At 46.1% G+C, this 26,421-nt stretch overlaps 1 protein-coding gene across 1 annotated transcript in view; it reads left to right on the forward strand.

The window, feature by feature from the left end:
- The first annotated feature begins 1,253 nt into the window (after positions 1-1,253).
- The window catches only part of ccdc92 (coiled-coil domain containing 92), a 60,568-nt gene continuing 35,400 nt past the window's right edge, over positions 1,254-26,421 (forward strand). The window contains exon 1 of the mRNA XM_072240175.1: positions 1,254-1,403. The gene's annotated coding sequence lies outside the window, so the exon portion shown is untranslated. The remainder of the gene's footprint in view (positions 1,404-26,421) is intronic.

Raw genomic sequence — 26,421 nt, forward strand, 5'->3', positions numbered from 1 at the left:
TTCACTGTCGGAGGGACAGGACTGAGGGAGATTCACTGTCAGAGGAGCAGGACTGAGGGAGCTTCACTGTCAGAGGGACAGGACTGAGGGAGCTTCACTGTCAGAGGGACAGGACTGAGGGAGCTTCACTGTCAGAGAGACAGGACTGAGGGAGTTTCACTGTCAGAGAGACGGGACTGAGGGAGATTCACTGTCAGAGGGACAGGACTGAGGGAAATTCACTGTCGGAGGGACAGGACTGAGGGAGATTCACTGTCAGAGGAGCAGGACTGAGGGAGCTTCACTGTCAGAGGGACAGGACTGAGGGAGCTTCACTATCAGAGGGACAGGACTGAGGGAGCTTCACTGTCAGAGGGACAGGACTGAGGGAGTTTCACTATCAGAGGAAAAGGACTGAGGGAGATTCACTGTCAGAGGAAAAGGACTGAGGGAGCTTTACTGTCAGAGGGACAGGACTGAGGGAGCTTCAGTCAGAGAGACGAGACTGAGGGAGTTTCACTGTCAGAGAGACGGGACTGAGGGAGATTCACTGTCAGAGGGACAGGACTGAGGGAAATTCACTGTCGGAGGGACAGGACTGAGGGAGATTCACTGTCAGAGGAGCAGGACTGAGGGAGCTTCACTGTCAGAGGGACAGGACTGAGGGAGCTTCACTATCAGAGGGACAGGACTGAGGGAGCTTCACTGTCAGAGGGACAGGACTGAGGGAGTTTCACTATCAGAGGAAAAGGACTGAGGGAGATTTACTGTCAGAGGGACAGGACTTAGGGAGTTTCACTGTCAAAGGGACAGGACTGAGGGAGATTCACTGTCGGAGGGACGGGGCTGAGGGAGCTTTACTGTCGGAGGGACGGGGCTGAGGGAGATTCACTGTCGGAGGGACAGGACTGAAGGAGATTCGCTGTCGGAGGGACGGGACTGAGGGAGATTCACTGTCAGAGGAAAAGGACTGAGGGAGCTTTACTGTCGGAGGGACGGGACTGAGGGAGATTCACTGTCAGAGGGACAGGACTGAGGAAGATTGCAACGGCAATGAATCTTGCAGTGGGTTTTTATAAAGAATGGTAGGGTGTTGTGGGCGTCGCTAGCAGCTGTGGGCATTGACTTGTTCTGTGGGTGGTGCCTCACACCTTGGGCGCCGCTCGGAGCTACGGGCAGGGTCTCGCATGTCGGCACATTTAATACCGTGGGCGTGTCGCGGAGACGTGGGTGCTGTCTGTCTCTGTAGGCGCGGTCTTGCGCAGCAAGCGGGTCTGCGCTCCGGCTGCGTCGGTCGGCCGGCCGGCGTAGGGAACGGCAGCGGCCGCCAGGTGTCGCGGCGCGCTCCCGGTTGCCATGGTGCGCGCTCCCGGCGGGTAAACAGCGGCGGCGGAGGCTGGAGCGGAGCCGAGGGTCAGTGGCAGGTGGGTAATGCAGCGGCTGGGCCGGGTGTCCCTTTGCATGGCAGGGACTTAGCCGGGGCAGGAGGATCCCCGCTGGGGAGTGGGGTGGATGCTGCCGTTCCCTGTGCCCCGGGGCCGCATTGCGGTTGCGGCCTCGCCCCGTCCTGGCGGCGTTGAGCCGGCCCCCGAGGGCAGTGGGGGTTCATAGTTGTGTCCCACCTCCGGCCGGGAACTGTGGCTCCCACAGCCTCGACATGGGGGTCCTGTGTTCGTGTTCCATCATCCGCGACCAGTCTCTGGTACACATCATCTTTGCCCAGTGTCCAGTCTCCCGTCTCTATCTCTCTCATATTACCCAGTGCCCGGTTCCCGTGTCCTTACCCCTGGCCCAGTGTCCAGTCTCTCTCTCCCTCATTGCCGAGTACCCATTTCCTTTGCCCAGTGTCCAGTCAGTCAGTCTCTCTCTCTCTCTCTCTCTCTCTCTCTCTCGTTACTCAGTGTTTGGTTTCCGTGCCCAGTGCATGTTCTTTGTGCAGTGCCTGCCAGGTTGCGAGGCATCTGCCACCTTTGCCCGGTCTTCAGTCTCTGCACCCGGTGTCTGTGTCCTTGCCCGGCCTCATCCCGAGAGCAGTCGCTGCTTTTGTCTCAGGATCTCGCTGATCATCCGTGCGGCTGCGTGGGCAAACTTGCCCAAAAAGACATTTGATTCAATTGGTCGACTGTTTTTTTCCTCTCTGTTTTTATTTTGAGTTTCAGCATGGGTTTTGTATTAACGCTGGATGCCGCTCCACGGTTCTAAGTGGTGTGGTTAATTGTGTATTATTTGGGACTTAGCTGCAGTAATTTTGCTGTCTTGTCTCTGAAGGAGTATATGTGCACAGTATGTGATGTAGGTTTATTAGATTCTTCCTTTCAGCAGTCTGGTTTTACATTGGAAGTAGGTCACTGGCTTCTGTGTGCGCAGTGTCTGTAACACTGCACATAGATGGAAAAACTTGGCAAACTCCCATAGGGAGGAATTGGAATCAGAATCAGGTTTAATACCACTGGCAAATGTCCTGAAATTTGCCAGAACATGTCTCAGACTCCGAGGGTTAAACCAAAGGGGGAGTCTACACAGATCGTGGCTATATTTCTTGAAATTTAGAAGGTGATGTAATTGAAGCTTTCCTGATAATAAAAGCATTGTGATTAGACAAATAGAAGCTGTGGCTGGTGTTAGGAGAGTTTAGATCAAGAAGACGATCTGAAAGTTAGAGCCAGACATGTTGAGAGTGGCTGGATAATGGGTCCTGGCAGGAATTTGGAAAGCTCATCTTCGAAAGGCAATTACTGCCAGAGGAAAGGGCATAAATGGGAATTTGAAGGGAATTGGGTCTGGAAGCAGGGGCTTGGCCCAAAACAACAACTATTTTTATTCATTTCCAGAGACGCTGCCTGACCTGCTGAGTTCCTCCACCATTTTGTGTGTGTGGTTTTGGATTTCCAGCACCCGCAGACTTTCTCTTGTTTATAACTTGCAGGAAAACATCCAGATTCTGAAAATGTGCTGCAGGGCATTGAAACAGGTTTATTACCACTGACATGTTCAAGTTTATTGTCATTTAACGGTACACACGTATACCACCAAACGAAACAACATTCCTCCAGACCAAGGTGCAGAACACAGTACATATAACTCACATTCAACACATTATCACAAACACTTTAACAAATAATAAGGTGCGTTTGTGATACAAGTTTAGAAAGTAAACAGTATGACGCTATTGGCACGGTATGTGATGAGACCTGAGTGGTGGCAGGGAGTTTAGTAGTCTCATGGCCTGGGGGCAGAAGCTCTTTCCCATCCTAACTGTTCTTGTCCTAATGCTATGGTACCTCCTGCCTGATGGTTGGGGTGTCAAAGAGATTATTGGAGGACAGGGGATCTCAGTGTGGTATGGCAATTGTCCGGTATCGGACCGCAAAGCACTCCAGCGTGTGGTGAAAACTGTCCAGCAGATTATCGGCACCCAATTGCCCACCATTGAGAACACCTACCATAAATGCTGCCTGGGCAGGGCAGGATGCATCTCACCCTAACCATGGACTTTTTACTCTCCTCCCATCCAGTAGGCACTACAGGAGCCTCTGTTCCTGCACCAGCAGGCTCATGAAGAGCTTCTTCGCTGAGGCTGTGACCCTGCTGTACCTCACATCACAGCGCTAAGCATTATTGCATCCATGTTGTACTGTCTCAGTACTTTTATATTTGTGTGCTGTAGCACTTACTTTTTATTCGTAGTTATTTTGTGAATAGTACTATTCTTTGCATTTCTGGTTAGATGCTAACTGCATATTATTGGCTTTGTATCTGTACTTGGCACAATGACAATAAAGTTGAATCTAATCTAATCTAATATGCAGCGCTTTTGATAAATATCTCTGATGGGTAGAAGAGGGGCTCTGATGATCCCCTCAGCAGTCCTTGTAATCCTTTGTAGGGTGTCGCAGTCAGATGCCTTGCAATTCCTGTACTAGATAGTGACGCAACTGGTCAGGACGCTCAATGTAACAATTGGTTAGAATTTTGGGGGAGAGGGGAAAGCCTTGATCACCTCAATCTCCCCAGGAAATGTTGGTTCTGCTGTGCTTTCTTGATGAAAGAGGTGATGTTGAGGAGCCAGGTGAGATCTCCTGTTATGTGCACTCCCGGAAACTTGGCGCTCCTAACTCTGTCCATGGAGGAGCTGTGTATGTGTGGTGAAGGGTGGTCAGCCTGTACCTTCCTAAAGTCTGCAATCGTCCCTTTAGCCGTGTGCAGGTTTGATGTTCAAGTTGTTGTGCTCGCACCATTCTACCTGCCGCTGTTCCTCAACTCTGTATGCTGTCTTGTTGTTGTTGACGAGGAGAACTTGATGATTTGGTTTGAACTGGTTCTAACAGTGCAGTCACGCGTCATTAAATTCATTGTTTTGCTTTGCATACAAAAATTCTATAAATTACAGGCATATATAAAAATGGTGCCAAAAGAAGGCAAGATAACGAGATAATCTACATGGATTCATGGCCTTTTCAGAAATTTTATGAAAGAGAGGCAGAAGCTGTTTCTAAAATGTTAAGTTTGGTTCTTTAAGCTCCTGTACCATCTCATTGTTGGTAATAATGAGAAGAAGGCATGCTTAGGAAGGGAGGGAAGCAAAAGAAAGGTCAGTTAGCTCGACATCAGTGGTAGGAAAGATGTTAGAGTCCATTATTAAGGATGAGGTTTTGGGCTACTTGGAGGTGTATGATAGTTATAAGCCAAAATCTGCATGGTTTCCTTAAAGGGAAATCATACTGGACAAATCTGTTAGAGTTCTTTGAGGAATTAACAAGCAGGATAGACAAAGGATAGTCACTGGATATTGTTTACTTGGATTTTCAGAAGGCTTTTGACAAGGTGCCACACATGAGGCTGCTTAACAAGAGCCTATGGTTTTCTCAACAGGAAAGATACTAGTATAGATAGAAGATCATACTGGAAAAATATTGTATCATTTCTTAATGCATGCATTACTAAATGACAATAAAAGAGGACTGCGTGTCCTCATAATCTAATCTAATCTAAGATTGGCTGACTGGCAGGAGGCAAAGAATGGGAATAAAGGGGGCCTTCTCTGGTTGGCGGTTGGTGACTAGTGGTGTTCTGCAGGGGTTGGTATTGGGACCACTTCTTCTCATGTTGTACGTCAATGATTTGGATGATTGAATTGACGGCTTTTTGGCCACATTTGCAGACAATACGAAGATAGGTGGAAGGACAGGTAACTTTGAGGAATCACGGAGTCTGCTGAAGGACCTGGACAGATTGGGAGATGGGCAAAGAAGTGGCAGATAGAATATAGCGTCGGGAAGTGCGCGGTCAGGCGCTTTAGTAGAAGGAAAAGGGGCATAGACTATTTTCTAAATGGAGAAAAAATCAAAAATCTGCAAAGGAACTTGGGAGCCCATGTGCAGGTTTCTCTAAATGTTAACTTGTAGGTTGAGTCGGTGGTAAGGAAGGTAAATGCAATGTTAGCATTCATTTTGAGTTGATTAGAATACAAAAGCAAGGATGTAATGCTGAGGCTTTATAAGGCATTGGTCAGACCGCACTTGGAGCATTGTGAGAAGTTTTGGGACCCTTATCTAAGAAACGATGTGCCAGCATTGGAGAGGGTCCAGAGGAAGTTCATGAGAATGATTCTGGGAATGAAAGGGTTAACATATGAGGAGCATTTGATGGCCCTGGGCCTGTACTCGCTGGAGTTTAGAAGAATGAAGGGGAGATCTTACTGAAGCTTATTGAATATTGAAAGGCCTAGGCAGAATGGCTGTGGAGAGGATGCTTCCTAAAGTATGGTGGGGGAGTGTAGCACCAGAGGGCACAGCCTCAGAACAAAGGGACGTCCATTTAGAACAGATAAGAAGGAATTTCTTTAGCTAGAGGGTGGTGAATCTGTGGAATTCATTGCCCTGGATGGCTGTGGAGGCCAAGTTATTGAGACTATTTAAAACAGAGGTTGATAGGTTCTTGGTTAATCAACTTGTAGACCACATCTTTACTGCTGTTTGGGGGTCTGTATATAACTCCCATCTGGGTCTTTTTACTCTTGCAGTTCCTTAGCTCTATCCACAATGATACCTTCTGATCTCTTCTAAAGATTTAATTTTATTTTTTACTAATAGAGCCACGCCGCTCCCTCTGTAACTGTGCTACAAGTTCATTTACCTTATTCCAGATACTGTGTGCATTCAGATATAACACCTTAAGTCCTGTATTCACCTTTTTCAATTTTGTCCACCTTTTACGTTGTAACTCATCCCGTTGACTGCAGTTTTGCCCTATCATCAGCCTGTCCTTGCTAAGTCTCACTGTAAGCCTCCACAAAGGTTTTGTGAGAAGTCAGGAGAATGGGGTTGAGAGGGATAATAAATCAGCCATGATGGACTGGATCTGATGGGCCAGGGGGCATAATTCTGCTCTTATATCTTAAGATCTAGGATGGTGAGAGTCCTTCACGACGGACGTCACTTTCTTGAGGCATTGCCTTTTGAGGGTGTCCTCGACGCTGGGAAGGCTAGTGCCCATGATGTCCATGATACTGGCTGAGTTTACAACATTTTCCAATCCTACTCAGTGGCCCCTCTATACCAGATGGTGGATGCAACCAGTTGGAATGTTCTCCATGGTGCATCATTTGCTAGTCTTTGATGACATACCAAATCTCCTTTAACTCCTCATGAAATATAGCCGCTGGTGTGCTTTCTTCAAAGTTGCATCAATATGTTGGGCCCAGGTTAGATCACTGAGGAACTTGAAGCTGCTTACTTTTTCCACTGCGAGCCCTTCGATGAGGACTGAAGTGTGTTCTGCTGACTTCCCCTTCCTGAAGGCCACAGTCAACAGACCTGACCTATTGACTCAGGTCGCCCCTCTCTATGGATGCTGCTGAATGTTTCTGCAGTCTGTTTTTGCAAAAGGAGTTACCGATCACCCGTGATATCCCAGAGTGGTGGACATCAGTGTCAGCACACCCTTTGTAAGATAAGGGGCACAAAACTGCTCACAATTCTCCAAGTGAGGCTTCACCAGTGCTTTATAAAGTCTCTACATTACATCCTTGCTCTTATATTCTAGTCCTTTTGAAATGAATGCTAATATCGCATTTGCTTTCCTCACCACGGACTCAACCTGTAAATTAGCTTTTAGGAAATCCTGCCCAGGGACTCCCAAATTCCTTTGCACTGCAGATTTTTGTATTTTCTCTCCGTTTAGAAAATAGTCAACCCTTTCATTTCTTCCACCAAAGTGCATGACCATACACTTCCTGACACTATGTTCCATCTGCCACTTCTTTTGCCCATTCTCCTAAGCTGTCTAAGTCCTTCTGTTGCCTCTCTACTTTCTCAAAACTACCTGCCCCTCCACCTATCTTCATATCATCTGCAAACTTTGTAACAAAACCATCAATTCCATCATCCAAATCATTGAAATATAATGCAGAAAGAACCGGTCCCAACACAGACCCCTGTGGAACACGACTAGTCACCGGCAGCCAAGCAGAAAAGGCTCCCTTTATTCCCACTCTTTGCTTCCTGCCGGTCAGCCACTGCATTATCCATGCTGGAATCTTTCCTGTAACACCATGGGCTTGTAGCTTTTTAAGCAGCCCCATGTGTGACACCTTGTCAAAGGCCTTCTGAAAATCCAATACCCAAAATCAACAGATTCTCCTTTGTCTATCCTGCTTGTTATTTCTTCAAAGAATTTCACCAGGTTTGTCAGGCAAGATATTCCCTTGACACAACCATGCTGTCGATGGCCTGTTTTATCATGTGCCTCCAAGTGCCCCGAAACCACATCCTTAACAATTGACTCCAACATCTTCCCAACCACTGATGTCAGACTAACTTACCTATAATTTCCCTTCTTCTGCCTTTCCCTTCCGTGAAGATAAAATGACATTTGCAATTTTCCAGTCTTCCTGAACCATTCTTGAAAGATCGTTACTAATGCCTCCACAATCTTCAGCCACCTCTTTCAGAGCCCTGGGGTGTATACCATCTGGTCCAGGTGACTTAACTACCTTCAGACCTTTCAGTTTCCCAAGAACCTTCTCCCTAGTAAAGGTAACTTCACATACTTCATGACCCCTGACATCTGAAACTTCCACCATGCTGCTAGTGTATTCCACAGTGAAGACTGATGCAAAATTCTTATTAAGTTCATCCGCCATTTCCTTGTTCCCCATTACTACCTCTCCAGCATCATTTTCCAGTGGTCTAATATCCACTCTTGCCTCTCTATTACACTTTGTGTATCTGAAGAAACATTTGATATCCTCTTTAATATTATTGGCTTGCTCTCATTTGTAGTCCGTCTTTACCTTCTTAATGACATGTTTTAGTTGCCTTCTGTTGGTATTTAAAAACTTCTCAATTCTCTAACTTCCTGCTAATCTTTGTTCTATTATATACCCTCTCTTTGGCTTTTATATTGGCTTTGACTTTCCTTGTTAGCCATGGTTGTTTCATCTTTCCTTTAGAATACTACTTCCTCTTTGGAATGTATATATCCCGTGACTTCCAGATTGCTTCCAGAAATTCCAGCCATTGCTGCTCTGCCATCATTCCTGCCAGTGTTCTTTTCCAATCAATTCTGGCCAACTCATCTCTCATGCCTCTGTAATTCTCTTTACTCCACTGTAATACTGGTACATCTGACTTCAGCTTCTCCTTCTCAAATTTCAGGATGAATTTGATCATATTATGATCATTCTCTCCTAAGGGTTCTTTTATCTTAAGCTCTCTAATCAATTCTGGTTCATTGCTCAACACTCAATCCAGAATAGCTGATCCCCTAGTGGGCTCAACCACGAGTTGCTCTAAAAAAGCCATTTTGTAGGCATTCTAGAAATTCCCCCTCTTGAAACCCAGCACCAACCTGATTTTCCCAATCTATCTCCATATTGACATCCCCATAACTATTGTAACATTGCCCTTTTGGCATGCATTTTCTATCTCCCATTGTAACTTGTAGACCACATCCTTACTGCTGTTTGGGGGTCTGTGTATAACTCCCATCTGGGTCTTTTTACTCTTGCAATTCCTTAGCTCTATCCACAATGATTCAATACCTTCTGATCTTGTCTAAAGATTTAATTTTATTTTTTACTAATAGAGCCACGCCACTCCCTCTGTAACTGCTACAAGTTCATTTACCTTATTCCAGATACTGCGTGCATTCAGATATAACACCTTAAGTCCTGTATTCACCTTTTTCAATTTTGTCCACTTTTTACGTTGCAACTCATCTCGTTGACTGCAGTTTTGCCCTATCATCAGCCTGTCCTTGCTAAGTCTAAGCCTCTGTTTGTAAACCAACTGCCCCCCCAGTACTATCACTCCAGTTCCTTTCCCGCTGCCAAATTAGTTTTAACCCTCTCGAACAACTCCAGCCAGCGGCCACAAGGGCAGTTTCCATCCCCAGTCTGCTAAAAGAGGATGGTAGGTGGTATAGTGGTGCATCAGAAGCTCCACCAACCAAGTTCAATCCTGATCCCGACCTTGGTCTTTGTGGAGTTTGCACGTTCTCTCTGTGATGCACGGTTTACTCTGTTTCCTCCATGTTTTCAAGGTGTGCTGGATGGCTGATTAGCTGCTGCGCATTGTAGTTTAGTGCAAGTTCACAGGGAATGGGTCCCAGTAGAGTTGACGATAATGGGTCATGGGGATGTTCTGTGGGAATCAGCATGGACCCAATGGGTGAAATGGCCTCCTTATGTATTATTATTCTGAAATAAAGCTAGGTACTGCTTTGTGCCAGAGAGATATTGGGGAGGGTTCTGTTTAGGCTGAGTATTATTAGGACATCATGGTTTGAAGGTTAAAGGTGCCCACTTTGTGTGCTGGCAGAACTGATCTATGAATGTGAGTTCACCAACCTGCTCACTTGCCCGCCTGCATTTGTAACATACCATAAAATCATAAAACACAGGAACAGAATTTGGCTATTCAGCCCATCTAGTCTGCTCTGCCATTCTATCATGGCTGATTTATTATCCCTCTCAACCCCATTCTCCCTCCTTCTCCCCGTAACCTTTGATGTCTTGACTAATCAAGAATCTATCAACCCCTGCTTTAAATATTCCCAATGATCTGGCCATCAATGGCATCGAGTCCACAGATTCACCACCCTCTGGCCAAAGACATTTCTCCTCATTCCTATTCTGGCTGCTCCCAACTCTGTTCATGATAAAAGTAATGGCGATGCTGATGTCCTCTTCCCCCCACAATACCACCATGTTGCTGCTTAAGTAATTCCCAAGCATTTGGCCCCATCCTTTACCTTCAGACTGATTTAGTACCAAACCCTACAACAAAGAAGTATGTCTGATAACTTAGTGGTTTTCTACTAATTTAAATTTTATTGCTCAGGTAATCTGAAGTGCTCCCATGTACTTGCCTTCAGCTTTGCCTTGCTCCTAGCCCACACAATTTGCATTGCTTCCAGTTTTCACAACACCAGAATGCTCAAAATCCCTCTTTTCCAAGCCCCCTCAGTTCTGATTTGAAAATTACATAAAATCTTTCACTCCCCTTCCAAATGTCTTCACCCTACCTTGTGACCTCTCTGCAGAATGTGTTCATGTTGTATAAACCCTATTAGGAGTCTATGGAATATGTGTGATTTTTTTTGCCCCCCATATTTCCTTGTAATGCATGGATCATTGACTCACTCAGACCAATTCTATTCCCAGTTTCCCATTAAAATACCTCTCCCCGTCCCTCACTTGTTCAACCACCCATCTATACATGACAATTCAGAATGTTCAATTAATCTAATGGCAAATGCCTTTTTGTATGTGGAAGAAATCAGAACACCCACAGGAAAGTTCATGTAGTACCCATTGTCCATCCAGTGCTCGTCCCCACCAGTCCAGTCATCCATCCTGTGCCCATCTCACCAGTCCAGTCGTCCATCTGCTACCCGCTCCCACTAATCCCATTGTCCTGGCCCTGAATCTTCCATGACATCTAAAGTGCTCACCTAAACATGCGTTGATAGTATCTGCCTTCAGATTCCATCTGCCCTATGGGTGAAGAAGATATTCTTCAAATCTCTTTCCTGAAACTAAGCTTGTGCCCTCTGGTTTTAGACACCTTGCAACTGTCTACCCTATATATGCCTTTCATAATTTCCATTACCAGAGTCAGCTCCTTCCTCAGCCTCCTTTGCTCCAAACCTCTCCAGTCTCTCCTCATAACTGAACTGTTCCATCCCAAGCCACCTCCTCTCCACTACACATTCAAACTATAGTGTGACGATCAGAAGCCATACACTGTACTCCATCTGTGGTCCAACCAATGTTTTTTAAGTTGTACCTTAACACCTGTTCTCTTAAATTCTATATACGTATTTGGATTCTTGAGAATCAATCTGACGGCCCGATTCCCTGCCTGTTTCCCGTATGTGGTGTCGTGACAACATAGTGGTTACGCAACACTATTACAGCTCAGGGCATCGGATTTCAGAGTTCATCTCCAGCGCTGTCTGTAAAAAGTTCGTACATTCTTCCCGCGAGCACATGGGTTTCCTCCCACAGTCCAAAGATGTACTAGTTAGTAGGTTAATTGGTCATTGTAAATTGTCCCATGATTAGGCTTGGGTCAATAGGTGGATTGCTGGGCAGCGCGACTCATTGGTCCATAAGGGCCTGTTCTGGGCTGTATCTCTAAATAAAATAAACAAATATTGTTCGACTGCTTTGTGTTAATAGGCTTGGAAACTGGGAATGGATGCAAGCATTGTGAGCCCTTTACTGATGAATGTACCTTCTGGTCTGTTTAGAGTTGTTAGGTGGCACTCCTGTTTCATCACCATCACGTGCTGTGTCGTATCGATCATGGTCTTTCCATGACCACGATTGTCCTTGGCAAATTTTTCTACAGAAGTGGTTTGCCATTGTCTTCTGGGCAGTGTCTTTACAAGACAGGTGACCCCAGCCATTATCAATACTCTTCAGAGATTGTCTGCCTGGTGTCAGTGGTCACATGACCAGGACTTGTGATCTGCACCAGCTGCTCAAACGACCGTCACCACCTGCTCCCATGGTCACCTGACCCTGATCGGGGGGGGCTGAGCAGATGCTACCCCTTGCCCAAGTGTGACCTACAGGCTAGTGGAGGAAAGGGGCGCCCTAACCCTCCTTTGGTAGAGACACATCTCCACCCCAACACACCTGCCTGGATAACTGAGGAAATCAGGTTGTTTTCTCCTGAATGTCAGTGCGGCAGAGTAACTACTATGTTGGATCCAGTAAATGATGGTGAATCTGAGAAGGGGAAGGGTGTAAAATGACAGCTCCTAATCGCTCTTGCAGAAATGCTGGTGTGTATGCTGGTTGGGGAGCTGTGTAGGTAGTAGAACAGGATTGGGAGGGAGGGAGGGGGAGAGAGAGAGAGAGGTTTGCTGGTTGGGGGTTTGGGGGAGCTGTGTCGGTAGTGGAAGGGGATTGGTATATGAAAGAGAGGTTTGCTGGTTGGGGGTTTGGGGGAGCTGTGTAGGTAGTGGAATGGGATTAATACATGAGAGAGAGAGAGAGAGAGAGAGAGGTTTGCTGGTTGGGGGTTTGGGGGAGCTGTGTCGGTAGTGGAATGGGATTAATACATGAGAGAGAGAGAGCGAGAGAGAGGTTTGCTGGTTGGGGGTTTGGGGGAGCTGTGTCGGTAGTGGAATGGGATTAATACATGAGAGAGAGAGAGCGAGAGAGAGGTTTGCTGGTTGGGGGTTTGGGGGAGCTGTGTAGGTAGCGGAAGGGGATTAGTACACAAGGAGAATGAGGTATGTGGGGTTTTACAGGAAATTGTTGTGTGTCACGATGACCTTTCTATCCACATGGCTGCAGTCCCATTCATTATTTATCACACTGATACAGGCGAAGGGTTTCTGCTGCCAAATTGTCTGCTAATGAAATTATGGGTCTGTTCTCATCTGTCTGAGGTCAGGCTTGTGCTGCATGCATTGTGTATCTCTCCTGAGAAACAGAGTGGGTTGTGATGTCCTGTAACTGAGCATCTATAGAAAAGGCCTGAAGCCATAAATGTAATCCTGCAGTTTCCTCGCTCTTTAACACTGCTGATGCACAAATCTCTTGTTTCTTTTGTATTGACCATTAGATTTTGGAGATTTTTTATTAATATAAATGATAAACAATGTAATCAAACAAATTAAAATCAGCAAAACCATATTGCAGTACTCAATGCAGAATTCTTTTGCTGGTTGGTTTCAAATAATCTTATTGGTCAGAAGTACAGCCAATCAAATCTTAGTACCCCTGCAAGCTGTTGACAAACCTGTCCTGGTCTGCAGGTGATCAGCATCTCCTCGTCCTCCATTACCCAGTGCTCTCCCGCTCATTCTGCACTACTTGTATTCTGTGACCGGGAGGAGTCAGTCTGCCATGCAAGTACGGAGTGTGAGAGCTTGCTGCCCGTTTGAATATCTAAAGGGGCTGCTCCTTCAGGTTTGAATTAAATGGACTTTATTTCTTACGTCCTTCACACACATGAGTAAAAATCTTTGCAAACACGAGGAAATCTGCAGATGCTGGAATTTGAAGCAACACACATCAAAGTTGCTGGTGAACACAGCAGGCCAGGCAGCATCTCTAGGAAGAGGTACAGTCGACATTTCGGGCCGGGACCCTTCGTCAGTACTAACTGAAGGAAGAGCTAGTAAGAGATTTGAAAGTGGGAGAGGGAGGGGGTGATCCGAAATGATAGAAGACAGGAGGGGGAGGGATGGAGCCAAGACCTAGACAGTTGATTGGCAAAAGGGACTAAGGAGCTGGTGGTAGACCTGAGGAGAGCTAAGGTACCGGTGACCCCTGTTTCCATCCGGGGGTCAGGGTGGGACATGGTGGAGGATTACAAATACCTGGGGATACAAATTGACAATAAACTGGACTGGTCAAAGAATACTGAGGCTGTCTACAAGAAGGGTCAGAGCCGTCTCTATTTCCTGAGGAGACTGAGGTCCTTTAACATCTGCTGGATGATGCTAAGGATGTTCTACGAGTCTGTGGTGGCCAGTGCTATCATGTTTGCTGTTGTGTGCTGGGGCAGCAGGCTGAGGGTAGCAGACACCAACAGAATCAACAAACTCATTCGTAAGGCCAGTGATGTTGTGGGGATGGAACTGGACTCTCTCACAGTGGTGTCTGAAAAGAGGATGCTGTCTAAGTTGCATGCCATCTTGGTCAATGTCTCCCATCCACTACATAATGTACTGGGTGGGCACAGGAGTACATTCAGCCAGAGACTCATTCCACCGAGATGCAACACAGAGCGTCATAGGAAGTCATTCCTGCCTGTGGCCATCAAACTTTACAACTCCTCCAATGGAGGGTCAGACACCCTGAGCTGATAGGCTGGTCCTGGACTTATTTCATAATTTACTGGCATAATTTACGTATTACTATTTAACTATTTATGGTTCTATTACTATTATTTATGGTGCAACTGTAACGAAAACCAATTTCCCCCGGGATCAATAAAGTATGACTATGATATGAGAAGATCATGGGACTGGAGGCCTAAGGAGAAAGAAAAGGGGGAGTTGGGAAGCCCAGAGGATGGGCAAGGGGTATAGTCAGAGGGACAGAGGGAGAAAAAGGAGAGAGAGAATAAGAATGTGTGTATATAAATAAATAACGGATGGGGTACGAGGGGGAGGTGGGGCATTAGCGGAAATTTGAGAAGTCAATGTTCATGCCATCAGGTTGGAGGCTACCCAGACAGAATATAAGGTGTTGTTCCTCCAACCTGAGTGTGGCCTCATCTTTACAGTAGAGGAGGCCGTGGATAGACATATCAGAATGGGAATGGGACGTGGAATTAAACTATGTGGCCACTGGGAGATCCTGCTTTCTCTGGTGAAAATGTTTGCATTACGTCTCCGTCTGAATGTGCAAATTATAATAATTTAAATATAATGTACAGTAAGATATACAACAGAACAGTCAATATAGCTTAGAAATACAGTTGTGCCAGTGTGAACTAATCAGTCTGATGGCCTGGTGGAAGAAGCTGTCCCGGAGCCTGTTGGTTCTGGCTTTTATACTGCGGTACCGTTTCAGAGATGCTAGCAGCTGGAACAGTTTGTGTTTGGGGTCCCTAATGATCCTTCGGGCCCTTTTTACACACCTGTCACTGTAAATGTCCTGAATAGTGGGAAGTTCACATCTATAGGTGCGCTGGGCTGTCCGCACCACTCTCTGCAGAGTCCCGCGATTGAGGGAAGTACAGTTCCCATACCAGGCAGTGATGCAGCCAGTCAGGATGCTCTCAATTGTGCCCCTGCAGAAAGTCCTTAGGATCAGGGGACTCATGCCGAACTTCTTCAACCGTCTGATTATACTTCTGGTTTCACGTCAGCCCCGTACTCCTTACGTACGTGCTCCCTGTACAGAAGGGGGCGTATCGTGAGGAGGATGTGCTGGTGAGCTTGCTCCCGGGCCTGGGCAAGGTGGCCATTCATGGGTCCAGGTAGCGGACAGTCGAGGGTTCTGCCGGGGTAACTGCCTGTTCCCTTCCGAGGATACGTTTAAGCCCAGGTGTCTTTGAAGAAGGAACATGCAGTCATGATGGGTACAGTAGGGGTTTTCTGGGAATGGTGGGCCCCCTGGGAATTGACTGTTTTGTAGACAGCAGTAATCATATTTTAATTTGAATTTGTTCACTGTCTTGTAAATACTTTATGTTTGTATTTTTGTATAAATAATCTTTTGTAGTTTTTTTTAAAAGAGGGATCTGGTTCAGTGCTGTATGGCTCTATGAATTGTCATCAAGGTCAAAGGCCGTGGAATAAATGAACTGTGGTATGGGTCAACAAATTCTAGGCTTTGCCAAGGGGGCATATGAGATTGATTCCAGTGATTAAAGTGATGAGAGGTGAGTTGTATGAATGGACCAGAGAAATGGGTGCCACCCCCCCTCGCCTTGAAACAGGACAGTGTGAGGAGGATTGTTTGGAATGTGAGTGTTCAGGAGTGCCTAAACCGATGAAGGGTACATGCAAGATTATGAGTGGAGTGAGCTGAGTTTTACTCGGGGAACGCTTCTTTCCTGGAATAAGCGGCTAGTGACAATAGTGAGGGTGAACTCCACCACAGTATTCCAAAGGAGCTCAAAATTACAGTACTTTTGGAAATGTTCTTAGATGGTACCAATTCATGCACCTTCCATAAAGTACCCTCCAAGATACACTACCTTTCATTTAACTGTGTTGAGCTTGATTTGAGTTTTTGCCTGTTCTGTAAGCTTGTAATTGTCTTGTGATAAGGTTCTGTGTCTCTTCTCAGTGTTGATTGATCACCTCTTCATCAAACCTGATGTTCACTAGTTTAGAAAGAGTGTGTTTGATTCCAGAGTTTGAATGATTATGTAAAATGTGAGCTGTGTCATAGAGCAATTCAGCACTGATACAGGCCCTTCCACAGTACCCACCCAGTCCGATGAGCCTGTGCCCACCACAGTGCCCACCAAGTCCAATGGGCCTGTGCCCACCACAGTGTCCACCCAGTCCGATGGGCCAGTACCCACCACAGTGCCCACCCAGTCTGATGGGCCTGTGCCCACCCAGTCTGATGGACCTGTGCCCACCCAGTACGATGGGCCAGTGCCCACCACAGTGCCCACCAAGTCCGATGGGCCAGTGCCCACAGTGCCCACCCAGTCCAATAGACCAGTGCCCACCCAGTCAGATGGGCCAGTGCCCACCACAGTGCCCACCCAGTCCGATGGGCCTGTGCCCACCACAGTGCCTACCCAGTCCAATGGGTCTAGATCGACCACAATACCTAGCCAGTCCAATCTGTCCATTTTGAGCACAGTGCCCACCCAGTCCAATGTGCCTGTGCTGACCCCATTGTACACCCACTCCAATGTGCCTACGTCAACCACAGTGCCCAGCCAGTCCAATATGTCTATGCTAAACACAGTGCCCATCACGTCCAATGTGCTACAGTGACTACAGTCCCTGTAGTCAGACAAGTGTGAGGTATTGCATGTTGGAAGGACAAACCAAGGTAGAACATACAGGGTAAATGGTAGGGCACTGAGGAGTGCAGTAGAACAGAGGGATCTGGGAATACAGATACAAAATTCCCTAAAAGTGGCGTCACAAGTAGATAGGGTTGTAAAGAGAGCTTTTGTTACATTGGCCTTTATAAATCAAAGTATTGAGTATAAGAGCTGGAATGTTATGATGAGGTTGTATAAGGCATTGGTGAGGCCGGATCTGGAGTATTGTGTTCAGTTTTGGTCACCAAATTACAGGAAGGATATAAATAAGGTTGAAAGAGTGCAGAGAAGGTTTACAAGGATGTTGCCGGGACTTGAGAAACTCAGTTACAGAGAAAGGTTGAATAGGTTAGGACTTTATTCCCTGGAGCGTAGAAGAATGAGGGGAGATTTGATAGAGGAATATAAAATTATGATGGGTATAGATAGAGTGAATACAAGCAGGCTTTTTCCACTAAGGCAAGGGGAGAAAAAAAACAGAGGACATGGGTTAAGGGTGAGGGGGGGAAAATTTAAAGGGAACATTAGGGGGGGCTTCTTCACACAGAGACTGGTGGGAGTGTGGAATGAGCTGCAAGATGAAGTGGTGAATGTGGGCTCACTTTTAACATTTAAGAAAAACTTGGACAGGTACATGGACGAGAGGAGTACGGAGGGATATGGTCCAGGTGCAGGTCAGTGGGATTAGGCAGAAAAATGGTTCAGCACAGGCAAGAAGGGCCAAAAGGCCTGTTTCTGTGCTGTAATGTTCTATGGTTCCAGTCCATTGTGTCTATGCTGACCACAGTGCCTACCCAGTCGAATGTGTCTGCACCAACCACAGTTGCCAATGTTTCTATGCTATCCACAGTGCAGTGTAATGTGTCTGTGTTGACCACAGTGCCCACTATGTCCAGTGTTTCTATGCTGCCTACCCAGTCCAATGTGTCTACATTAACCACAATGCCCACCCCATCAATTGTGTCTATACTGAGCACAGTGGCCACCAAACTTCCCAACTTCCTGTGTTTTGCTTGTATCCCTCCAACCCTTAACCCTCCCTGTAGCTGTTAACCGTTCAGTGGTTCTGTTTAATATCAGAGAATGTGTACAATTCTTACTCTGCGCAGACATCCACGTAACAGAAGTCCCAAAGAATGAGTGTCAGAAAAGCGTTAGGGCCCCAAAGCCCCCCCCTCCTCCCACGGACAAGCAGCAGCAAGGCATCTCCCCTCCCCATGACACGGGCTCAGCGGCAAACACGCTCTCACTGTCGATAGAAAGGGAGAGCGCGGACACCTTCAACCGCTGCCCTCCTGTCTCGACGTTCCGAACTCCTGCGATGATTCAGCCAGCGACACTGGTGAGGAATCGGGTCGTCCCCAGGGCCACACAAGGCCGCACCCTGACTGCACACGTCTCCCAGGCTGCTCGCCGAGCTCCGAGAGCGGGAAGCCATCGCCATGAAGAGCCGCAGTTTGAGAGCAGCTCTAGATCACGGACGTGGACATGACCATAGTTACCTTAAAGGGAGAAGAGACATTAAAGATAAGAATTTAAACTGTTTCACAGATGAACTCAAAGAAGTCCCCCTCTGGCACTATGCTTATGTGAGAATGCTGTTCTTGGACTCAGCATTCAACACCATAGTTCCATACAGACTCGACAAGAAACTCAGAGACCTCGGCCTTCACCCTGCTTTGTGCAGCTGGATCCTGGACTTCCTGTCAGATCGCCAGCAGGTGGTAGGAGTGGCCTCCCTCACCTCCAACCCGCTGACTCTCAATACAGGGCTGCGTACTGAGTCCCCTCCTTTACTCCCTGTATACCCATGACTGTGTTAGCTCTAATCTGCTAATTAAATTTGCCGATGACACTACATTGATTGGCCTTATCAAACAATAATGAGGTGGCCTACAGGGAAGAAGTCATCTTTCTGACACAGTGGTGTCAAGAAAACAACCTCTCCCTCAATGTCACAAAAACAAAGGAGCTGGTTGTGGACTACAGGAGGAATGGAGATGGACTAACCCCTATCAACATCAATGGATCTGGGGTTGGGAGGGTAAACAGCTTCAAGTTCCTCGGCATCCACATCACCGAGGACCTCATGTGGTCTGTATGCACCAGCTGTGTGGTGAAACAGGCACAACGGCACCTCTTTCACCTCAGACAGTTGAGGAAGTTTGGTATGGGCCCCCAAATCCTAAGAACTTTCTACAGGGGCACAATTGAGAGCATCCTGACTGGCTGCATCACTGCCTGGTATGAGAACTGCACCTCCCTTAATTGCAGGACTCTGCAGAGAGTGGTGCGGACAGCCCAGCGCATCTATAGTTGTGAACTTCCCATGATTCAGGACACTTACAAGGACAGGTGTGTAAAAAGGGCCCATAGGATCATTGGGGATCCAAGCCATCCCAACCACAATCTATTCCAGCTGCTACCATCTGGGAAGCGGTACTACAATATAAAAGCCAGGACCAACAGGACCAACAGCTTCTTCCACCAGGCCATCAGACTGATTTAATTCGTGATGACTTGAGTGTACTCTATATTACATTGACTGTTCTATTTATTATAAATTGCTATGATTGCACATTGCACATTTAGATGGAGATGTAACGTAAAGGTTTTTACTCGTATGTAAAGGATGTAAGAAATAAAGTTAATTCAATTCTTTTGCTCCTCTTTAAGTGCTTCTTAACTAATAGTATTCTCATTCCGTACACTCACCACCCTCCACGTTACAGAATTGCCCTCAGGTCCATTTTAAATCTTTCCCCTCAGTCAGTAAACCCATGACTCCTAGTTTTGGACTCCCCTACCCAAGTTAAACAGGTTGATACGGTGGTTAAGTAGGCACTTGGTATGTTTGTGAGTCAAGGCACTGGTTTCCAATGTCAGGAAGTTATGCTGTAACTTTATAGAATGCCTGTGTCACCGTCCAATTTACCTACGCAGCTCAGAACTTTAAACATGTCTGTAAGGTCACTTCTCATTCTCCCTTGTGCCAAGGATTAAAAACCTAGCATGGCCAACCTTTCCCTTTCATGCAGGCCATCTAGTCCTTGCCACATCCTCGTCAATCTTTTCCGCAATCTTTCCATGTCTTCTGGATGACCAAAGCTGCACAATGCTCCAAGTGTGGCCAGGTTCGCTGACACCCCGTCCAACCTGTCCAGTCTGTGAGCGGAAGGAGTCAGTGTACCTTGCTCACATGGAGTGTGAGACTGTCGCCCCTGATTGAGTTTCCGAAGGGACTGCTGCTCGGGTTCTGGCTGCACTTCAGCCCCGTGCTGCTCGTATACGGGCACCCAGTTCGGGAGGGTGGGCTTGCTCCTGTACCCGGCCAAGGTGGCCGCTCACGGGTCTAGGCCGCAGAAAGTAGCGGGCTCTGCGCAGGTCGACTGCTCTCGCTTTTCCGAGGATACGTTCGTGCCTGCCTGCCCTTGCAGGGGCAACATGCGGTCGCAGCAGGTACATTGGGGGATTTCTGGGAGCGGTGGGCTGCCCGGGGAATTGACTGTTTAATAGACAGTAGTAATGGTATTTTAATCTGAATGTCTTCACTGTCTTGTAAATACTGAATGTCTGTGCCTTGTGTGATTGTTATGTAAATAAACTTGTGTAGTTTTGTTAAAAAAAAGTGTAGTCTCACCAGTGATTTGTACAACTGCAACATGATGTCCCAACTCCGGTATTCAGTGCCCTGACTGGTGAAGGCCAGTCAGTGTGTTAAATACCTCTATAGAGTGATAGAAAGGTACAGCACAGAAACAAACCCTTTGGCCCATCTAGTCCATGCTGAACCATTTAAACTGCCTACTCCTATCATCCTGCACCATGACCATCGACCTCCATACCCTTCCCATCCATTTACCCATCTAAGCTTCTCTTAAGCATTGAAATCGTGTGCACCTCTTGTGCTGGCAGCTTGTTCCACACTCTCACAGCCCTCTGAATGGAGAAGTTTCTCTTCATGTTCCTCTAAACTTTACACCTTTCACCCTTCACCCATGACCTCTGGTTGTAGCCCCACCCTCAGTGGAAAAAGCCGGCTAGCATTTACCCTACCTATACCCCTCTTAATTTTGTATATTTCTATCAAATCTACTCTCAAGCTTCTATGTTTCAAGGAATAAAGTCCTAACATATTCAATCTTTCCTTATTTCAGGGTGAATTCAAACATATCATGATCACTTTCCCCTAAGGGTTCTTTAACCTTAAGCTCTCTAATCAATTTTGGTTCATTGCACAACACCCAATTCAGAATAGCTGATCCCCTAGTGGGCTCAACCATGAAACACACATTAAAGTTGCTGGTGAACGCAGCGGGCCAGGCAGCATCTCTAGGAAGAGGTGCAGTCGACATTTCAGACCGAGACCCTTCGTCAGGACTAACTGAAGGAAGAGTGAGTAAGGGGTCTCTTACCCATCCCTTACTCACCCTTCCTTCAGTTAGTCCTGATGAAGGGTCTCGGCCTGAAACGTCGACTGCACCTCTTCCTAGAGATGCTGCTTGGCCCGCTGCGTTCACCAGCAACTTTAATGTGTGTTGCTTGAATTTCCAGCATCTGCAGAATAACTGTTGTTTGTGGGCTCAACCATGAGCTGCTCTAAAAAGCCATTTCATAAGCATTCTAGAAATTCCCCTCTTGGAATCCTGCACCAACCTGATTTTCCCAATCTACCTGCATGTTGAAATCCCCCATGACTATTGTAAAATTGCCTTTTTGGCATGCATTTTCTATCCCCATTTTAACTTGTAGACCACATCCTTACTGCTGTTTAGAGGTCTGGATAGAATTCCCATCGGTGTCTTTTACACTTGCAGTTCCTTAGCTCTACCCACAACGAATCAACACCTTCTGACCCTATATCACCTCTTTTTAATGATTTAATTGTACTATTTTACCAACAGAGCCGTGCCACCCCATCTGCCTTCCTGCCTATCCTTTTAATACACGGTGTATCCGTGGACAATTAGCTCCCAGCTATAATCTTCTTTCAGCCTTGATTCAGTGATGCCAACAGCATCACACTTGCCAATCTGTAACAGTGCTACAGGTTCATCGACCTCATTCCGTTTACTGCGCATATTTAATTATAACACCTTCAATCCTGTATTCGCCTTTTCCGATTATTGTCCGCCTTTTACGTTGCAACTCATCCCATCGACTTCAGATTGCCTATCACCAGCCTCTCCTTGCTAGGAGTCTCACTATACATTCCCCCTGTTTGTAAACCCACCACCTCATCTTCAGCACTATCACCCTGGTTCTCAAACCCCTGCAACATTAGTTTAAACCCACCCACACAACTCTAACCAACCAACCCACAATGATATTGCACCTCCTCAGGTTAAGGTGTAACCCATCCCTTTTGTATGGGTTGTAACCTCCCCAGAAGAGATTCCAACCAGCACAGGCCCATAGCCATCAAACATTCCTCATATGATAACCTTTTCATTCCTGGAATCATCCTTGTGAACCTCCTCAGAACCTTCTCCAATGCCAGCACAAATTTTCTTAGATAAGGAACCCAAAACTGTTGATAATGCTCAAGGTGAGGCCTCCGCAGTGCCTTATAAAGCCTCAGCATCACAGCCCTGCCCTTGTATTCGAGTCCTCTTGAAATGAATGCTAACATTGCATTTGCCTTCCTCACCACTGACTCTACCTGCAAGTTAACCTTTAGGGTGTTTTGCACAGGAACTCCCAAGTCCCTTGGCACCTCAGAATTTTGGATTTTCTCTCTGTTTAGAAAATAGTCTGCACATTTATTTCTTCTACCAAACTGCATGACCATGCAATTTCCAACATTGTATTTCATTTGCCACTTTCTTGCCCATTCTCCTAATCTGAGTCCTCCTGCAGCCTTCGTGTTTCCTCAACACTACCTACCCCTCCAGCAATCTTCACATCATCTGCAAAATTGGCAACAAAACCATCTATTCCATCACCGAAATCATTGATATATGGCATAAAAAGAAGCAGTCCCAACACTGACCCCTGCAGAGCACCATTAGTCACTGGCAGCCAATCAGAAAAGGATCCATTTATTCCCACTCACTGCCTCCTACCAATCAGCCAATGCTCCAACCATGTTAGTAACTTCCCTGTAATACCATGGGCTCTTAACTTGGTAAGCAGCCTCATGTGTGGCACATTGCCAAAGGCATTCTGAAAATCCAAATATACAACATCCACTACATCCCCTTTATCTATCGTACTTGTAATCTTCTCAAAGTATTCCAAAAGGTTCGTTTGGTAAGATTTTCCCTTAAGGAAACCATGCTGACTTTGTACTATTTTGTCCTATGTCACCAAGTACTCCATAAACTCATCCATAACAATTGACTCCAACATCTTCCCAATCACTGAGGTCAGGCTAACTGGTCTAAAATTTCCTTTCTGCTGCCTCCCTCCTTTCTTAATGAATTGAGTAACATTTGCAATTTTCCAGTGGAACCATGCCAGAGTCCAGTGATTCTTGAAAGATCATTACTAATGTCTCCACAATCTCTACTGCTTTCCCCTTTAGAATCTTAGGGTGTAATTCATCTGGTTTGGGTGACTTTAGATCTTTCAGCTTTTTAAGCACCTTCTCCCTTGTAATAGTAACTGCACTCACTTCTCTTCCCTCACACCCTTCAACACCTGGCACACTGCTTGTGTTTTCCTCCAAGAAGACTGATGCAAAATACTCATTTATTTAATCTGCCATCTCCTTTGCCCCTGTTATTATTTCTATGGCCCAATTTTCTAACGGTCGTATATCCGCTCATTTCTTTTATTTTTTATATACTTGAAAAAGCTTTTTCTATCCATCTTGATATTGTTTGCTGGTTTGCTTTCATATTTTGCCTTTTCCCTCCTAATGATTCCTTTAGAAGCTTTACAATCCTCTATCTTCTTGTTAACTTTTGCTCGTTGTATGCACTCTCTTTTGCTTTTACATTAGCTTTGACTTCCCTTGTCAGCCACAGTTATACTATTTTGCCATTTGAGGATTTCTTTGCTTTTAGAATACAGTACATCTATCCTGCACCTTCCTCATTTTTCCTAGAAACTTGAGCCTTTGCTGCTCTGCTATTATCCCTGTTAGCATCTCCTTCCAATTTACTTTGGCCAGCCTCTCTCTCATACCACTGTAATTTCCTTTACTGCACTGAAATACTGCTATGTCAGACTTCACTTTCTCCCTATCAAATTTCAAGTTGAACTGAAACATATTGTGATCACTGACCCCTAAGGGTTCCTTTACCTTAAGCTTTCGAATAGTCTCCAGTTCATTACTTAACACCCAATGCAGTATAGTGAATCCCCTAGTAGGCTCAATGACAAGTTGCTCTAAAAAGCCACCTCGTAGGCATTCAGCAAATTCACTCTTCTGAGATCCATTACCAACCTAATTTTCTCAATCTATCTGCATGTTAAAATCTCCCATGACTATCATGACATTGCTCTTTTGACACACCTTTTCTATTTCCTGTTGTAATCTGTAGCCCACATCTTAGCTACTGTTTGGAGGCCTGTATACAGCTGCCAACAGGGTCCTTTTACCCTTGCAGTTTCTAAACTCAACCCACAGGGATTCAACATCTTCCAATCCTATATCACATCTTTTTAATGATTTGAGGCCATTCTTTTCCAGCAGAGCCACGCCACACCCTCTGCCTGCCTTCCTATCATCCAATACAGTGTGTAACCTTGGACATTCAGCTCCCAACTACAACCATCCTTCAGCCACGATTCAGTGATGACCACAACATCATACCCGGCAATCTGTAAAATTGCAACAAGATCATCCACCTTATTTCCTATACTCTGTGCACTGAGATACAACACTTTGAGTACTGTATTTGCTACCCTTTTTGAATCTGCATCCCTAATGCACTGATACTCAACCCTGCTGGCTACAATTTTGTCCTATCATCTGCCTGCCCTTCCTGACAGTCTGACTGCACACTATCTTTGCTTTTATACCATCTGTCCTATCCTGAGTCCCTTCATTCCGGTTCCCATTTTCTTGCCAAATTAGTTTTAATCCTCCCCAACAGCTGTAACAAACCTGCCCACAAGAATATTGCCCCCCTCAGGTTCAGGTGCAACCCATCCCTTTTGTACAGGTCATATCTCCCCCAGAAGAGATTGCAGTTATCCAAGAACCTGAAGCCCTGCCCACTGCGCCAGCTTCTCAGCCACACATTCACCTTCCAAATCATCCTTTTTCTACCCTCACCGGCGCGTGGCACAGGTAGCAATTCAGAAATACGACCCTGGAGGTCCTGCTTCTCAACTTTCAGCTTAGCTCTATAAACCTTTACTTTTCCTTCCTATGTCATTGGTACCAATATGTACCAAGACATCTGGTTGCTGTCTCTCCCCCTCCAAAATGTTGTGGACACGTTCCGAGACATCCCTGACCCTGGCTTCTGGGAGGCAACATACCATCCGGGTGTCCTGTTCACGTCAACAGAATGTCGTATCTGTCGAAGGTCATCAAGCGGCCTCTCCAGTTCCTTAATATGTTCTCTGCAGCTGAGTGCCCCTGGTGCAGATGTGTTAATTAGAGACTGGAGGTCTCCCAGACTTCCCACATCCCATACACAGTACAAAACACTGCCTCTGGAGCCATTCTCACTGTACAATGCACTAATAGATGAGGAGTGAACATATAAAAACAGAGAGAGTAACTTACACAACAATCTACCTCACCTAAGCCTGGTCTCGCCTGAGCCTGATGAGCCAAAGCCACTCTAAAGCCTGGCACATTCCAAATGGATGGCTGCTGATAGTATAGGCGCTCTGCTTGCACTTAAATTATTCTTATTGGCCCTTTCTGACTAGTCGCTCTTCAGATCAGAAAGACTGCCGCAAAACTCTGCCTTCAAAATTTCGATTGCTGCCATGATAAAAAAGGAAGTAGCTTTTTTTACGCAACCCTGGTGTGGATTGTCCAACTCAGAGAAAACTGCCTCGAAGCTCTGCTGTTAAAAGTCTTCAACACGGACTTGACTGAAAGGTAGCTCTTTTTTTACACACTGCTTCTCGCTGCTTGGTTGCTCCTCAAATCAGGAAAACTGCTGCGAAAACCTGCCTTCAACATCTCGATCGCCACCCTAATTAAAAATGAGCTCTTTTTATGCACACTTGGTGTTGATTGTCCAACTCGGACCGAATCAATACATTGAAAGAGTTCAGAGGAAATTTACAAGGATGTTGGTCAGACTTGAGGACATGAGATAGGGAAAGATGAATAGATTCGGACTTTATTCTGAGGAGCGTAGGAGAATAAGAGGAGATTTGATTAAGGTATACAAGATTGTGAGGGAGTTTAATAAGATAAATACAAGCAGGCTTTTTCGCTGAGTCTGGGTGAGACTAGAACTGGAGGTGATAGGTTAAGGGTGAAAGTTGAAATATTTAAGGGAGAACTACACTCAGAGAGAGGTGAGAGTGTGGA

This window comes from Mobula birostris, chromosome 22 (genome assembly GCF_030028105.1).
Source record: "Mobula birostris isolate sMobBir1 chromosome 22, sMobBir1.hap1, whole genome shotgun sequence".
In the NCBI taxonomy this organism is placed as follows: Eukaryota; Metazoa; Chordata; class Chondrichthyes; order Myliobatiformes; family Myliobatidae; genus Mobula; species Mobula birostris.